The 13,357-nt window shown below is 45.8% G+C and overlaps 1 protein-coding gene across 1 annotated transcript in view; it reads left to right on the forward strand.

Moving 5' to 3' along the window:
* Window positions 1–13,357, forward strand: part of dtn (transmembrane protein 132C dtn) — a 577,141-nt gene that overhangs the window by 39,173 nt on the left and 524,611 nt on the right. The gene's annotated exons all lie outside the window — the stretch shown is intronic.

Genomic DNA, 13,357 nt, shown 5'->3' on the forward strand with positions numbered 1-13,357 from the left:
TGTTTCGTGTGATAATGGATAAAATAAGGAGATCATTCGCCAACAGGGATGAAGCCAGGGGATTGTCTTTCACGCATGAGCTAATTTTCATTCGATTGTGGGCCCTGCGGGTATTTTACCACTCCACCCCCGCAGCACGATGACCATATTGCCATTGGGCCCCCGTATTTGTCTGCTCCCGGGTGAAAAACGACGAATGGCAAGGATTTAGTCCTTCCCCGCCGGCCTCCGAGGAGGAGGTTCGGGGTTCGACTCGTCTAACTAACTAGACTCTCCAGGGAAAGACTTGGGAGCACGATTTTAAAGCTTTTCATTGCTTGTTTCAAATTACCCGAGCGAGGTCGGAATTCGCAAAGAAAATATGTATCGCGCCAGGAATAAAACTGAGGCGGAAAAACGGAAAAAATCGCGAGGTTACGTGAAAGTGGTGATTCGTAAAGAAGAGGGGCGATCTCCATTCTTTTTCCCCATTCGATTGAGATGTTAAACCATTTGTCGCGCGGAGGCGACTCGGCCCCTCAAAGTTCAAAAGGCCTATAAAACTAAATTTCGACGAAAGCGGGCGACCGTTAACGCGCGAGGCGCCCTCTTTTGTCTCTAGGCGGAGTGCCGAGAGTGAGTGGACGAGGGAAGGGGCGAAGAAAGGACCCGGATGAGAAATAACTGGAGCTGGAGCCTCGCCTCCAGCTCCAGACCAGATTCCGCCCCCCCAACCCCCTCAAACATTTTATGATCGTAATTCTTTAGCGGGGAAGCAGGATTGCTCCGGTGGTCGCAGTTCGCCCCCGTGTGTGCCCACGTAGTATAGATACAAGGAATTGGAGTTTATGATCACTCCCCACAGTGAAAGGGGAAATGCAGTCGGGGGTAACGAGTCTTCATCGCGTAGGGCATCCGCGAAATTTCCCACAGACGGGGAGAGCGGGAACCTATCGCTCCAACCTTGGTTCCGATAATTGGCTAGTCGGGGCTGCGATCAGGGTTGTGGGCAAGGTGGAATCGAGCCGACATCATTTCCACAGTTTCAAATTCTCTGGAAGTTTTTCGCGTCAGTTTCTGAGCCCACAAAACTAAAACATTTAACGACTAGAAGAGTTCGGCCTCTGGTTTCACTCGAAAGAAGAAACTATCCATCTGTCAATTAACTCACTTCGATTCGATTGCTCGGAGAAAAATGACCGGCAGTGGATCTGGACAGAATCTACTCGCTGCCGCTCTGAGCAGTGGACCTTAACCGCACCTCTGCTTGGGTTGAAGATTTTCGCACAGAGATCCGTTTGCCAATCAATCTGTGCCTCTATGCCGCATCGTGTCGAGCCGCACAGCTAGGTCACCGTCCGGGTCACCCACTAGGTTACCCACCTGGTCACCGCACGCACGAGGGAGGAACGAACCTATTTTCCCTCGCGGGCATCTCTAACCCGTGACTCTTGTGTACTCCGATTGTCACGTCAGTTTTCCCAGGGCCCACGCGGCACCTGGGACGAGAGTCCATTACGCGGCGGCAAAGAGGGCGTCCTCCACACGCGACACGGTCCTAACTTGCCAATAAACGTTCTTCGCAGATTAAAATCTCACTGCTGTTGTTTGTGTGCGTTATCGATTCGGGGCAACGTTGCTATGGCCACCAACATAATTTGCAAATGGCGGTGATTCGTTTGAGATCATGCGCCAGCAGTCCCATCCCACCCATTAAGCAGATAATTTTCACAAGTCCGACGCCAGTGTTAAAATTTATTTTGTATTTCATCACTGCTCGAACTATCTCAATTTTTTCCATCTTCACACATCACTAGACGGGAACAACAACGGAGAAAGGCGCCCGCACCACAACAGATCTCTTCCCAGAGCACTGACTCGTAATACGTGTTTAGCCGTAAACGGTTACGTATTACCACGCAGGAAACTCGTTGTGCTGGCGCCGACATCTGGTGGCGATTCCGAGAACCTTTCAAACCCCCCTTTATATTTACTTTCCTCCGCAACTACTACTCGTTTTTCTGCATCCAGGCGTGAAATGCACCGACTTCACGGAATTCCCCTCGGGCACCAGCAAGGGTCACGGGAATTATCCGTTAATTAAGCAGTATTAAAAGGATTAGCAGGCTAGAGCGAGTGAAATTCTTTGGTTTTCCGTGTTAGTAGTGGAACGCTTTGTCGGCCCTCTCTGCTCGCGGATTCGTCAGAGAGAGGAAGGAAGGCTTTCTCCGAGTGCAGAATGATAATAAACATCCGTTCTTCGCAAAACTCAGGACTCCGCGAAACATTTTATCAATTGAACGTTATGATAAGATTTTTAGATTGAAATTTAATGGGTTATTGCAACAGTGATTGAACCCGATTACTGTCTCTATGCCATTGAGGCATACGTTCGAAAATACATTTCAATGTGGAGCAAGGAATTACTGAGAGGTAACTCCAATGGGAAAAAAATGTTGGTTCCAAAACCTAGAAGAGAAGAATGCTTCTTTCTGGAAGTTGCCAAGTCCCCAAAGTTACCTTTCCCCACGACGCCACTCGTCCTACCCATCAAAACTGCCCTCCCACGCTCATTATACCTCGAACCGATGAGCTTCCATTACTCATTTTAGCTTTTTTTCTCTTCGAAGTTCCTCTGTGGCGAAAGGGGACTCGTGCGGAATGCGGATTTCGTCAGCCTTGGCTTAAAAACAACGCGAGTGTCGTTTTACAATGTTCTCCACTTCAAAAAAACACACACTTATCATTTATGAGTATTATACTTTAAAACTATTCGTTACTGTTTTTGGGTCAAGGACGGTCATTTGGGAATTAGGGAGTTTCACTTTGCAGCAGTGCGTTCGTCGCTAAAAATTGTAACTTGGCGTGAAAACGTTCGAAAATTAAACGGAGAGTGCGTTTAAAATCGCACACAATCGCCTCAACCCCTCCCCTCTCCACACAACCACACACTCCGGCCGTCTACATTCTGGTGCACAAGCCTATCGCGCCGTCACGGGAAATGCACGATGCCGCTTTTGGATTTATTCACTTTCCCTCACGATCAAGAAATTCGCTCTTGAGGTTAAAAAAAACATTTATTAGAAGAGTATTAGGGAAATTTGATGAAAAGATCAAAGAGAAATGTTATATTTCGCTGGTTAGGCCTCATTTAGAATATGCTGCAAGTACTATATGGGATCGTCACGAAATTGGATTGAGTGCCGAAATGGATCGCGTGCAGCGTAGAGGAGCCAGATTTGTAAAACGTTGTTACGATAGACTTAGTGGCGTATCCGAAATATTAGAGGAGCTAGGCTGGAAATCACTCAAGGAGGGAAGTTTAAATTGCAGATTGAAGCTGTTGCATAAATTGTAAAGGAGGTCTCTTGAGCGGTGATGCTGAAAATGCATTATTACCCCCATCGCACTAAGGTTGGCAAGATCATGTCATTAAAATTAGAGGGATTAGGAGTAGAACAGATGGATTTTGATTACATTTTTCCTCTGGACGATAAGGGATCAGAATAGCATTGTCCGACCGCGCTAGGAGGGAAAGGTGTTTTTTGTCAACCCCACTGCCATACACCCTAGCGGTGACTTGCCGGAAACTATGTCATGATAATAATAATCAGTGGCGCTATCGTCAATCCGACGAGGCATCTGGGAAGCACAATGACGACCTTTAAAGCGACCCGTGCATCCTTTTAGCGACGGATAAAATATCACCCACCTTGAGATTTATCGGCGAACGAAATGAAAGGTTTCAATGAAAAACTATAATATTCAGTAGCCTTCAATTATTATTCTACCTTTAAACCTAGTGAAACATCTCTTTTCTGCTTACACTCGATTGAATGAATAGAATTAGTTGCACAGGAGTGAGACCCATTGGACTACTCGTCGTTGTGAGCTGTCATTGACCTTTGAGTTGCGCTGAAACGACATGCTTTCGGATTCGTTTTAAAAAGCTTGTCCATACCAGTCCTGATATCTAAAGAAAAATTTCACTTTATGTGCATATAAATTTAACTCAAGTGTCTTACCCAATTTCAATTCTAATTAGGTTTAGTGCACGTATAGGAACCACGAAATATTCCCCCGGAGCCCAAACCTCCATTAATAATGACACGCCGTCGAACAGCTGACGATCCCTGGCGACCCGCCGTCACGGAGACAGGGGGCACCTTCGGCTGTGCGGGTCACGACACGACTCGCCAGCACTGCGCACGAGGGACGATTAACGCGGGAAAATAAACCATAAGAATGGATTTTTGGTGATATCCTCGACATTTTGTTCGCTCCTTTCATCGAAACCGACTCGTGGAATTCCCTGGAAAAGGTACAAGGCGCCTTGTATTCTACTTAAAGCAGTCAAGGCTTCACTTCTTGTTAGTTGCGTGTCATCCATATTAAAGGAATATGTAATTTTCCTAAAATAACAAACTCCTTTAATGTGGGCGTCTAGTTATATTTCTTCTCTGGTCTACAATTTCGTCGCAATGCCGTTTTTTATACGGGCGCGCCATGCGGGGGAAACGATCAAGCGTCGAAGACGACGGAAAGGATGTTAGACATCGTAAGAAATGGGAAAATAACGAAAAGAGGGAGGGAAAAATTGCGAAGAATATGGAATAAGAAAACATATTTATTATAAATGCATAGCCGAGGGGGGCTGGAGAAGAGATTATTTCCTCGAGACAGCGACAACTTCCTCACGCCATTCCATCGAGCTTGGAGATGCATTAATCAGAAGTGTTGATTGGGATTTAGATGTTGGCGGTGATTACCTGAGGAGGGGAATAACCAATTTAGGGCAGACTAGAGAAATGCTGACTATTGCGTACTTGGAAATTGTTAGAGACTACCAAAAACCTACTCACTATACCTAAGAGGGCTGTCAACAAATAACCTTACGTTTCGGCCTAGCGTGTCGGTGGATTGGCCTAGCGCCACCAATTTAGTGTTCAAATGCAACTCAGTTCTACGCATCCTACCGTTGAAATGCGTAGACTGTAATACTTCTACTTCATTCGCACTGCGAACTGTTGAAATGGTGTGCGCTGCAATAGAAAATCCCGCGAGTTGTGAAGTGCGAGCTGTGATTGGGTTTTAATTGGCAAAAAACTAGCACAAGCCAATTGAAATTCATCGGCAACTGTTGGAGTGAGGCAGTGGTGCATTCTCAGTTGAAAAATGACCACAGTACCAATGCTCACGTCGAGAGGACACCGCAGTGGTGGGCCTAGCCGTGTGGCGGCAGATGAACTGACGGATGGCCAGTTCTTGGGCATCGTAGGCATTTGTCCATTCACTCCCAAACTAACAACACCGCTGACGCACGACACTATCACTGATAACTTAGTCGGTGCATTTCACTAATTCCCCGTTGAATGTCAGCAGCGTGACGTTCATTGCCAGTTAGAACACATCCCCAAGCGGATTTTAGATTTGGAGGATTTGCAATTGTATCACTCATTTCGACTCGCTACTGTAAACAAACGACAAGCGGCGCGGTCTTCCAAACACTGCAGCTCGAGGCGTACTGCCTCCCTAGGGTGTGCGTGCGTGTATCAATTCAGCAAACATTCGCCTCCCCCCACTACTTCGCTCGACGCGCGAAAACGTAAGTTGCTTTCCGGACCGCTTTGGTGATTGGATGTCCTTCGAATGAATTTAGGTGTGGCCGGCCTTGAATGGCCTTGGCAGCTGTGACATATCGCCTTGTGATTTCTCCATATTAAAAGCTTGTTTGTCCCCAAATCATTTCAAATCCTCAATCAAATCACCCTTCACTGCTTCATAGTAGTTTCCACAATTATCATTACATGGTTTAAAAAAAATATGCAATTTTGAGTTTTGAGAAGGCCCTGGATATCTGTAACAATGCTTATAACACGTAGCACAGCAAATTGTTTCGGAATAAAGACCGGATTAGTATTGAAGAGAACTTGATAGGTTGTATCGCAAATCAGCGACATGGTTCCAACTAATTCTGTTCGCGAGGAATGTCACAAACCGGCGAGGTCCTTCTGGCGAGCAAGAGTGCACGGGACGTAGCAGTGGTCGCAGCAGGAATGCGCTGGGGGGTTCATCGCATGACAACGACAATCATTTGTGGAGCACCATCCGATCCTGGCCGGGCGATCGATGACCGATATCAGGGATCGTTTGAGCGCGTTGTTTCCCCTGATGAGGACCCCTGGACGAGGAGAGGCCGCCTCCTTAGCATAATACTCCCGAGGTGTTTCCCGAGACTTCGAGCGGACTTCCTCTTGACCGGCAGCCGCCCTTCTTGGATCCGTACACAACCCCCGCCCGCATCGCGTGCACTGGCGGCATTAAGGAAGTGGCTTTCACCTTGGTGGGGCGAGTGGGTTAAAAGGCCCGCCCCCTCCCTCTCCGAAGGGGGGCCAGCGCCACCCTTGTCGACGGGCGCTCGGGGAAAAACTCCTCCCGCTGCAAAACCACGCCCCCTCGCGTGCCAACTCTCGTACTTTCTCGTGGGCAACGAGACGACGACGCGGCCAGTGTTTAGGATAACCGTTCATTTTAAGGGAATGTTTCACTGCAATACAGTTCACTCTATTGCACTACCCAATGCCGCTTACGGCTCGTTTCGCCTCTGCAAGATGTGTACGTGCATGGGGATGGGCATGAGTGGGTCGAATCTTGAGATATCTTTCGTGTCATTTATTTGTTTCTGTTGCCTTCATTAAAATACAGATATTGTGTTTTTTGTGGAAGTTGATTTTGAGCACTTGAATGATATAATCACGAAAGTATCAGTATTCTGCATATGCCAATTAATATACAAATTTCTTTTCAGTTAACTATTATCAGCCGTACAAGGTTTATCTACAAAGTATCGGGAAACATTTCGGAAAAATAGATTTATTTAAGATAGTGCTCGTTGAATTCCTCAAAATTCTCCAAAGTACATCCATTGAGCGTTGAAACACTTTTTTTTCCACGACTCGAAGGCTCCCTTCCGGTAGGCGGAAGGTCCTTAAGGACACAAGTCTGCAAGTTTCTATGACGGCACTTTGGGTCAAACCATGGCGGAGTGCCTTGAGCAAAGGAGGATTTAATTTTAGGAAATAGGAAATACCTGGTCTGCCAATGACCTTTGAAACAAGTCGAGCGCAGGTCTATCGCATCTCCAAATTTTCAGCGGTAATAATGGTGTGCACTGTCATTTTTATATTAACGCCGATATACGATCTGCGATCTTAGGCACACTTAACCGACGCGGTCTGAATTCAGCACTTCACTTATCACACGTTGTCGTCGGTTCTTGACGTCGACGGGGGCTCGCTCGTCCTTCATTCTCTCTCCATCATCTCTGAAGATCTTGTGCCACTTAAAAACTGCAGTTTGTGACATACATTCATCCTTGAACACTGAGAAAATCATTGCCAACGTCTCCGTCCCCGTTTTACCCCGTCCAATACAAAATTTGAATTTGGTGAATCGCTGTTTAATCGTTCGCTGCATTTTTCACTAGCACGGAGTCATCGGACAGGGGTCGACTAAAAACACGATCTAGCCTGAACGAACACTCGCTGGCGATTGGCGCTTGTGGAAGGTCGGACCCCCCACCCCACCGAGCCAGGGCGGTGAGCGCGCCGCGACGTTCGGTAACCTTAGGGAGACAGTGCTTCTCCTCCCCGTGTCCCCTCTCTCACCCTTTCCTCCGCCCCCCCCCCCCACGCCTGAGTCCGTAAATCACGCACCGGCCGGAGACTCCGCCGACGCGTGCGTGCGTGGACCAGCGCGCATCGATCAACAAGCAGCGGGGCTCCCCCCCAAGCACGGCACGCACCACAAACTCAGAAGGTGCTCACGGTCACTTAACACCGCGAAGCGTTCATCAGCGATGTAATTCACCTAGGCGCTCATGTCCGATGACAAAATAATCCTCATGTCTGCCTTTTATTCATGCCCACTTGGAAATTTTAAATTATTTATCATCACTGCGGTGGCTTGCGAATTTCCCTTAACTTCCCGCGAGAGTTAGGCGAACCAGCAAAAAGGTCGACGAGCTCTACATAAAACGTCAAACGGTTTAACACGCTGCATAGAAAGCCGGTAATTACAAAAGTTGCCCTTTCGCGGGCGCTCGCCTTATTTTTCATGGCATGCCACTGTCGGCGGGCAGACGGATGCTTCGAGGCCTTCCTTTAATGACCTGTCCCCCCACCCACCCACCCACCGCGGAGGACGAGAAGGGCATCCACGGAGGGAGGGAAGGGCGATGCCGCGCTCGCATCCCGCCCAACATCTGCGGAGATTAATCATAATAATGCCATTGCGAAACCAAAAGGTCGAAGCTGTATTTTACACATTCCCAAATTATGACTAAAGCATTCAAAACAATCGATTAGTTGATATCAATTGCGGATTCTCATTTATGTCCCCAACTTTGTGGCTGGTCACTCAGGTAATGGCAGTGGAACGTAGCGCATTAAACGGAAAATTCGAGAGAAAGCCATTGAAGGAGACTTGGAAAGGAGAAAATGAAAGAGAAAGGAAAACAAACGAAGAGGTTTCAAGAAACTGCGGGAGATGCCGCCACGGTAACTTTTGACGGAGTCATCCGCTAGTAAGCATTTCAATGCAACAATTTCAGAGTGTAAAAATCATTCGCCTTGACCGGGATTGGAACTCGGATTCCTCGATGTCCGACCGAGTGCTTTAGCCCGTTAAGAAAGTTTAAGGGGACGCTTCGGTAGCTCTAGCTATATAAATATATATATATATATATATATATATATATATATATATATATATATATATATATATATATATATATATAAATCTTCGAAATGGAACGCTCTCCGGCAACGCACAAATATATAAAAACCCAGATGTAGATTTTTAGACCATAGAGACACAAAGAAAGGACACTCATAATATATATATATATTTTAGTACCCTACAAGCCCCGACTAGGGCCTGGGGCAGGGGGTGAAATCACAGAAGAATAATTTTGAACCCAATATTTTTACCGCCACCGCGATCGGGCAATCTTATTCTGATCCCTTGTGGGTCGCGGCAAAAAAGCCATCGTAAATTTATCTGTCTACACTTAATCTCTCTAATTTTATATGTCATGATCTCTCCTACCGTAGCACGATGCATTACAATAATACATTTTCAACACCACTGCTATAGAGACGTCCAATTTATGCAAGAGCTTCAATCTGTAATTTAACCTTCGCTCCATTGAGTGATTCCCAGCCTAGCTGCTCTAATATTTTAGATCCCGTACAAAGTTTGTCATAACAGCGTTTTACAAATCTGGCTCCTCTACGCTGGACGCGATCCAATTCGGCAATCTATCCAATTTCGTGACGATCCCATATTTTTACTTGCAGCATATTCTAAATGAGGCCTAACCAGCGAAAGATAACATTTCTCTTTGATCTTTTCATCACATTTACCCAGCACCTTCCTGATTATTTGTTAGCTTGGGTGAACAATGGGTGCACCTGGAAATGGAAATGATGAGCATTGAGGCGAGAGTTGGAATTGAATGTTGCTGGTGTCAGCGGCGGAGGGGCTACTGAAGAGGACGCGGGTTCGGTCCCCGCCTATTTGGATGTTCCGCCACTTAGGACTTGGATGTTTGTGGTAGTTTTTGTTGCTATTCCATGTTTATACATGTAGCTCGATAAAACAGGCCGAAAGTTGGCTGTTTTTGGATCGGCACCGAGAAAAGTTGAGTTAATTTCCACTGAATGTATTGAGGCATGAACTTTGTTCTTAACTTCGTTATATTTTCATTTCATTTGTTATTATAAATGGTTAGTAAATAAAGTATCGGCGATAATTTTTTCCGGACGTTTGTGCGCAAATTTTTGAAAAATCAGACCGTCGGTTAAGTGTGATTATTGACATTGATAAGATGATACAGTGCACACACCATTGTCAAAATTTGGCGATGCGAAACATCTGCGCCAAACTCGTCCTCTCGAAGGCACCCAGATCCACCCTAACCTACTACCTGACGAGGAACGGCATGCCGACGATTCCCCAACCCCCTCACATTCGCGACTTTGCACCAGCCGGCTTGGTTACTCAAGAAACGGACTCCCCGCCACTCGCCCCGGCGGCGGCTTGCGGGCAATTACGTAGACCTTAAGAGGAAACTTTTGCTATAAAATTCATGCGGTGCATCTTCAACCAGACGAGAGACGAAATATGAAAAAGTGCAAATGTAAAGGATTGAAAATTCAATTTTGAGACTGCGGAAGATATTGCGACGGGGTTTGAATGCGGAGGGCAAACGGTCGAAATGAGGTGCGAAAAATCGGCGGAGGAACATACACGCCAACTTTATCTCATTGATGCGAGGCGAAGGAATATTTGATCAAGAGGAATATATGTCAACTGCAATAAGCCTATTTTACGGAGAAATTCCTGGGGACAGTTTTTGTGCATTAAAACGAATAGTACCTTTGTCAAATTTCAAAAAAAGCCGGAGACACCGCGACAGTAACTTATAACGTAGTCATCCTCATACAATGCGACAATTTCAAAGAGTAAAAATCATTCACCTTGTTCGGAATTCATCTACATCTACACAATACCCCAAAGGCCGACCCAAGGGCGTGTGGCGGGGGGTGTTAGGTCACCAACCATGCACACATAGTCACAATCATTTCACCTCTACACGAATATTAGTTTGATCATGCAATCGAAAAATGTCAATCAAACGAAAGAAAGTACTTGCATTACAGGATAACTCAATAACAGGAAAGTTTTGTTCAAATTATGCTGTAGAACTATTAAAAAGATAGGTCTACTAAATAAAAAGAATAACATGCGGGATATCGACAAATATACGTATAGAGGGCGGTTCAATAAGTACCCGTGTTTGACGACAAAGGACGTTCACTGAGGGAAGTTTATGTTATCATCGTGTGCTGCCATCTATCAAATGACGGTGAAACAAATTGCAGACTGATCTATAGGTTATTTTGGATTTGGCAGCCATTCGAATAAGACGTGTTGCGTGATTTTCGCTAAGATGGAAAAAGAGCAGTATCGTTCGGTAATTCGCTTTTTGTTTTTGGATGGGAAGAAATGCGAGGAGATAAAAGCAAAGTTGGATGCTGTTTATGGGGACACTTCGTCATTTATGACCACAGTTAGATATTGGTTCAACGAATTTAAAAGTGGGTGAACATCTGTTTTTTATGAGGAGCGACCAGGACACCCTGCAGATGTGGTTACCGAGGAAATCATTCAAAAGGTCCACGCCATGATTCTCGCTGATCAACGAATGAAAGTGCGCGAAGTAGCAGAGGCCGTGGGTGTGTCGACCGGAACAGCGATTAATATTTTAAACGATAAGTTGGCGATGAAAAAATTGTCGGTCCGATGTGTGCCGCGATTGCTCACGGTGGACGACACATTCTTCCGGAGTTGTCGCCGCCAAACTTCATGAACTATTTTTTTGTTTATGGGATGTGGAAATGCGTTTATGCACGCCTGGGAATGCAGCCCAGGCAGTGTGGGGCTCATCCCAGTTTGGCGACTGGGAAATACCTCCGCTCGACCCATCCCTCCGCGCGAACCCCCCTTTGCCCTCCAGCGGCTGGAGTGACGACGCTGCCCGAAGTGAGGAACCCTCGAAGGAGGACTCGGGGTGCGCACGCTCGAGTCGCCATGGAAACGGGAGTCTGGGGGCGGAGCGGAGCTTGGGACGTCGTCCGAGCGCGGTGCAGCAGAACTGCCGCTCCGCCCGGGGCGGTTTATCGCGAGCGGCAGTCTTCGGTGACGGCCCACGACACGACACGGCACCCTTGAATGGGCTCGTGGCGGACAGTCGCCCTGGGAAGTGGAAATCGGTACATATTATAAAAGAATTTGCGATGATAAATCTGGTGGAATGATGGTTCTTGGCAAACCAACTTGAACCAGATCAACTTGAACATTCATTTATGAAAGATCGAGAAGGTGAAGCGGACCGGAAGGAAAGCAAATGAGGAAGTGGTGAGAGGGGAGGGCATTGTTGGGAGATATCCTATGGAGGCAGGACATATGGATGAGGGGCGTATTGATCGGCAGTGGGACACTGAAGTCTGTAATAGAGTGGAGAGTGTTGGGCAAACGAGGAAAGAGAAGGAATAGGATAGGGATGTTGGATGGCATGAATCCAGGAAGGAAGTACACGGAGATGAAGAGGGACTTGTTGTAGAGTAGGATGATGGATTGTGTTTTAAGAAATATTTGATAGTAGTATCCATCCAAAACTTAACTTAACCGGTAGATTGCCTGATAATAATTCATTTCATTTGGGAATTGCACATTATTACTAATAGGGGCCAGTGCTATGACTCTCAATTAAAGTCATTGTTAAGCTTTAAGTACTGGGAAAATGTAGAAAGGGCATTATGACTCCCTGTTTGGGACCTTGCATGATGTAAAACATCCAGGTTATGTAGTTTCTGAACGAAGACTCTGAATGCGGAAGAACTGAAAGTTATTCAATCAATATGGCTGCGCTCTGCTTTAGGGAGTTTGTTGCGGTGAGATCAAATCCAATCAGTCGACTTCCTTAACTAATTCGGCACTTGTTTGTAAAGTCGAATGGATGTGATTGCAATGATTGTTAAATTTCGTTTTCTCCATTAAAATCTTAGAAATACTGGCTCAGGTGGTTGATGGCATATTAGTGACAATCCTCGTGTATTTGCTAGAAGACTTGGAGAGTTGAACGAATGAAGATCTTCTTATAGATAGACGCAAGATGGCTGCTATTTAATTCTCTCTGCTCTTATCGTACCTAATACTTTGAATTGCACATCCGGATGATTCGAAAGTACGCGAGATAATGACAATGTGCGCATAAAATTGTAGTGAGTTTTGAAGAAACGGCATTACAAAATTCATCAGGTTTTGCCATGTACTAGGGGAAAGTAAATGAAAACCGACCACCCGCCATAAAACACACAGTCCGTCAAAAGCAAGAAGTTAAATATTTACATATCGATACTACCATCGCTGTGATAGGACGAGTAGTGCATGGTTGTACAACTCACACCGCGCACGCAGTTGTTGCTGGGCCATGTACTCCTTGTTGGTGCGCGGACCAGTTGTTGCAGCGGCTGCGCGATTTTCATTTGACTACCTAACAGAGGTCAAGAAAGTATCCAAAATCATTCCTAGTTAATTTGTTCATTTATGCACGCTTTTCGAAATTTGTATGGCAGGAGTTAAGGCTTAAACTGAATATCACATACAACTTGGCGAATCATTTTGCAATAATCATTTCCAAATGGGATTCTAGAAAGTCATTGATTATATATTAATTTATATTAGCAAATATATTCGGCAAAAAATAGATCAATCCACTGTGGTTTTCAGAACAAGGTGCCTAGGTTTTGTA

Source organism: Hetaerina americana, unplaced genomic scaffold, assembly GCF_022747635.1.
Source record: "Hetaerina americana unplaced genomic scaffold, ioHetAmer1.1.p SCAF_27, whole genome shotgun sequence".
NCBI classification, from domain to species: domain Eukaryota; kingdom Metazoa; phylum Arthropoda; class Insecta; order Odonata; family Calopterygidae; genus Hetaerina; species Hetaerina americana.